Raw genomic sequence first — 5,017 nt, 5'->3', positions numbered from 1 at the left:
GGCCCCCTCTCCCGCCCCCGCAGCCCCTGCTCTGCTTCGGCATTGTCGCGGGGCGCCCTCGCCGTTCGGGCTCGGCTGCATTTTGGGGGCGCCCGGGGCGCCTTCTAAGGTGCCCGCCCCCGTGTCCCCAGCTGGTTTCGGATGGATTTATAGCCTGCACTTCACTTGGGAGAGATCCGGGGGACGGCGAGTTGCTTATTTTTCATTAGTTCTGTCTCAAAAGTAAGTTCATTAAAAAAAAAAGTTTCTCAGGAATGTGTGGATAGTCACTTTAAAAATAAAAAATAAAAAAACCCCAGCAGACAAATGGATAATTTATTAAAATGGTCAAATAATTGCAGTAATTCCGTTAATTACTTTCTGAGTCTTTACTTTTGTGGGCTCCCCAAGACATTACTTTTATTTTCAAGGAACTAACGTGTTAAATGTGGAGTTTGTCTGGCGGCGTTTGCAGCATTGCTGTCGCAACTGTTTTGCTATCAATTATAAACAGAGTGTCAAACGTGGGGGCAGTTTAAACCTCTTTTCAAATACTGTAACTGGTTATCCTGATATGACATCTACAGACGAGAGTTTCCTTTGAAGGCAGTAAGAATATTTCTCTTTTTGGAGAAGCCTTGTTTGGCGGAGAAAAACCATGATTCCTGGCTGGGGAGGCTGGAGAGACTATTTTTCATGCTTTGTTTATACTGCCCGATTGACATTTGGGGAAGGGAAAACGCGGTCTTTCTCGGCAGCTTTTCATGGTGGGATTATTAATTTATTTAATTTATTAGTTTCAATTGGTTGGGCTCGGGGAGTCCTCTGTCATAGGATATGCTTAAAGGTGACACATTTGCCAGCAGTTGGGACACAGGATTGCAAATGTGAAATGTGCTTCAGCCCCAAGGTCTGGTCTGCTGGGAGCTCCCGTGGGGAGCTGTCCTGGGCTGGGTGGGACTGGCTCATTGAGGAAAAAGGGACTCATTTTCCTCCGCTAAGGAAGACATCCTGTTATATTCCTTTTGTTCCCTGTTTTTCATTGATCGCCTGCTCTGCCTGAGAGAGGGGAGAGCGCAGAGCTCGGAAGACTGCACAGATGACTCCAGCCCACTCTGCTCTCACACGGATTGGTCAGTTAGATGGAGACTTAGAGAAACAGTCACCCAAACCGTCTTTGAAAATCATGCTGTAATTTCAGAGTAGCCTTCTCGGGCCCAGATTTCTGCAAGGTTGATTTTTAACTCGGGTGCACTTGGGTTGAGACACCTTGGTATTTAGTTTTTTGCTGTTGCTTCTATTCAGATAAAGTAGGCCATTTTGGTGACAAATTTCTTTGCAGACGTCAGCTACTAGCTTGCATTTGTAGACATATCGCTTTACAATACGATCTCGGTGATTTCTGCTTGGGAGTTGTAGAATGCAAAGTTATTCAACTCAGAATAATTTTTCCTGACCGTTTTTCGGATCTGAAGAGTTAAATATTACCATCAGTGGAGGGGTGCTTAACTGTATCTTTGCTTTGATAATATAAGTGTCTTGTGCATGTATCATGCACTAAATTTCTAAATTGTAGTCTGTAACAGTGAAAGAAAAAGGCAGTGCATGAAGAGCCAACAATCAAAATCATTGTGCACTCAAGAAATTGTGACATCTGGTTTGAGGAGAATGCTTTTCAGATTCAAGAAAAAGGGCATCCCTCACCTTAACAGAATGTGAGTTGGTAAAGGTGAAATGTTCTATATAAGAGGAGAAACATAAGGCCGGGGGACAACTCCATTTGAGGCTTGAAACACCCTAATTACAGAAAGACCGTCCCAGAAGTTGTTAAATGTATAAACACTTTTCTGATTGGCTTAAAAATTTAGACACAGGAAGTGGATGGTATCTAATAACCGATGAGTAGAGACATGGTTGTCATGGAAACTGAAAGGAGTAACTTCCCCCCACCCCCCAACACACATACACTACCAGAACCACCACTTAAAAAAAAAAAAAGCCTGCATGTCATCACAGATGCCTGGAGAACATGCTGGCTTCTGTAAGCTTTCCCACAGCATCTGTTGAAACCTGAGACTGTGCCTGTCAAATCAAGGTCATTTTACAACAACAACCAAAAACGCAGTCTCCTGGATTTCATAACTGTGTTTTTATTGAAAAGATGTGAGGAAAAGGGCTGAAAGCACGGTACTTTGCATTTTGTTACCTCGGAGTTGCGCCAGGGAAGGCCGAGAAGCGTGTATTTGATCACTTAATTGTGGGAGCAAACTGATTCGTGTGTCTGCTGTTTGTGGAGCTGTAAAGACTAGGCTGTTACCTGGGGCGGAAGAGTCACGTGGGGACAGTATAATGAAGAGTTTCTGTTTGCAAGAGACTTCAAACTTGAACTGTAGCAACAGAATGTAAAGAACTGTGGCATTTTGGAGCTTTGCTCTAAGGCTCCCCGTGCAGGATGGTTGGCGAATCTGGTGCTTTGGCGAGGATAAGCAAGGGTGCTCTCAGTAACCGAGCAGGGGAAGGACACTCCTACACAGAATTAGAGCTCTTTCAAAACTCCAATTATTATTATTCCGTTACCTTAGAAAAACTTTCCTTTTCTGTGGCTAGAGAAGAGTGCTGTAGTTTTTAGGATAATCGAGAGGCTCCCCAGCTCAGGGTTGGGAATACGGTCAGTGTCTCGGTGGTGGTTTTAGTGAGTAGAGGAAAGAAAGGGGAAATGTTTGGGGCTCTCCCCCTTTCACTTTGCTAAGTGAGACATTAGCCAAGGAGGCTGAATTGTGACTTTGGGGGATGACATTGAAGCTTGTAAATATAAAGCCAGTACACTTCTTACATTTTTTTCTAATCTTGTCCATGGTGGTCTTTAAATTTTGAAGTGCTTGATATTCATTTAGAAATATCCTTCTTACAGTCATGATGATTTATAGCTTTGTATGGCTTAATCTTAATTGAAAATGGTCAATTTTAATCTCAATTAACTAACACTTTGATCTTTAAAAAAAAAAAACAAGCAGAAAATTTCCCTTGTTTTCATCAACTAATTGCATAGAGGGGGAGCAGAGAGAGGAGGAGGAAAGAATCCTAAATGTACTGTAATATTTACTTACTACCCTGCATCTATGTCATAGGAAATATAGATATTAGAAGCAATACAGCATCATTGGGGGTGATTTAGCACGTATTCATGATCCCATGTGGTCAGATGTTTAACTGATTGAGATTTGGTGAAAAAGTTATGCCTTAATGGCATAACTGTTCTCTTTAGCAAAGGATTTCCTGTAAGGAGCTTTCTTATCTTCAACTATGTTCATTGGCAGGAAACTTGTCAGTTGCTTGTTTTTACAAACTGAAGGAAATGAATGGGATTTGTTAGTTTCAAGAATCTGCCTTCATGCGCCATTGTCTGTGAAGTAGTTTGCTCAGAACAGTTCATTTTTAAATGGACTGTTGAGGAGTACAATTAAATTACTTCAGGTCTTTGGCATTTCTGTTCATTTATTTTTGGCTTTGAGATTAGAAAATTGATCATTATACCGCTATGTACAACTTATTTGACCAACACACGTTAACAAGATGTTCAATAAAATCCCAGTTCATTTTCAGTTGTCAGATGTATAGACACTGACTGAAGTTGGCGTTTTTTGATGAGTATGCCAAATTTCTAATAAGTAGCCCAGAATACCAATCAAATGCCAGTTTTGTGGAGAGGTGAAGGGAAAGAGGCAGCTCATTCCTCTCTTGGCTTGTAACAGTAAAATCCATAAAGATTAAATGTCAGGTGTGCCTCTGTTGCTGACGGTTTACGGGAGAGTTGGAATTTGAGGCGGGGGTGTAGTCAAAGCCAGGCTAGAGTCTATATGAGGAAAACAAATCATCACCTTGAAAGGATTTGTTGTGCAAACCTCTGGATTAATTTTTGAATATTATAAATAAATACGTTTAGTCCTTTCAATTCATGTTTCGAAGTTTGGAAGAGGAAACGGCGAGGTTCTTTAGAGGAAAAGAAGTACATGAACCTCCATTCACAGGGGACGGCCGGGAGGGCGTTAAGAGAGCCTCAGGGAGGGGACCACCTGTTGCAATGGTTTTCACACATTTTTTAAGACATCACTTTGGTTTTATATTTAGCACCAAATGGAATCTTATGCAAGACCCTAATATGTGAGTGGAATAAAAAGAGAAATGCTTTGGCAGGAACCCAGCGCCAGGAGCCCACGGTCTTCTCCTGGGCTGTGCCCTGGGAGCCTGGGACCCCTGTGAGCTGTTGGGAAACCACTGCTTTTAAAGTGCCCCAAGTCTTCTTTAAGGAAGGCCCGGGGGAATTGCCTGCAGAGTCCTGGAACTTCTGAGATGAAGAGAGAAGTGACTTCTGCCCTTACAGTCGCCGAGGGCGCCTGTGCTCAGGGGAGTGAACAGGAGTGCAGACAGCGGCTCCGCTAAGCCGTTCTGTGCGGAGCCAGGCTGGACCGGCTCCGAAAGAGCCCTGCTTGTGTCTGCGATGAGAGGAGGGCAGAGGAGGTTTGTAAAGGGCCTCCTTTCCTAGAAGTTACGGGAGCGGCGTGGAGGTGTTTGAGACGAGTGGATTCTCATCGTCTGGACGGTGGATTGATTCTGGTGCCACCCCAGGATCTGCTGTATCACTGTTCCTCTGTTTGTCAGTGAAGATGATTTCATATTAAGTGTCATTCATGAAATGAAGGTTTGCCAAGCTATGTAAACTGCTTGGCAGTCACAGTGGTGTTTTGAGTGTTGAGGAAAATGATAACACGCGGATGATATTTGAATATCATCAAATATTCTCGGATTGTCTCTTCTGTTATGAGATTTACTGAAATGGCAGTGTTGGGTCCCCCGTTTTACATCCCGGAGGCCATAAATACTAAGGTTTCTAGGGGTGGCGGGCGGAGGGATCCCCTCCCCTTCCACTAATTTTGACAACTCCGTGCTGCGCATGTGCGTGGTGACGGAAGGGAGGAGCAGAGTCCGCAGGCCAAGTGAGGTAGCATGTGCTTCCTAGGGCCCCAGCAGACCTCCCTGC

General features: G+C 43.7%; 1 protein-coding gene across 4 annotated transcripts in view; it reads left to right on the top strand.

Moving 5' to 3' along the window:
• Positions 1-5,017, top strand: part of FOXN3 (forkhead box N3) — a 426,281-nt gene that overhangs the window by 2,041 nt on the left and 419,223 nt on the right. Inside the window, exon 1 of one of the 4 annotated variants that reach the window (XM_010845170.1) lies at positions 33-222. The exons of the other annotated variants lie outside the window; for them this stretch is intronic. The gene's annotated coding sequence lies outside the window, so the exon portion shown is untranslated. Of the gene's footprint in view, positions 1-32; positions 223-5,017 lie in introns of those variants that run through there. 4 annotated transcript variants of the gene reach the window in all.

The sequence above is a fragment of the Bison bison genome, unplaced genomic scaffold, assembly GCF_000754665.1.
Source record: "Bison bison bison isolate TAMUID 2011002044 unplaced genomic scaffold, Bison_UMD1.0 scf7180017864213, whole genome shotgun sequence".
NCBI lineage: Eukaryota > Metazoa > Chordata > Mammalia > Artiodactyla > Bovidae > Bison > Bison bison.
This window is presented reverse-complemented; position numbering and strand designations above follow the sequence as displayed.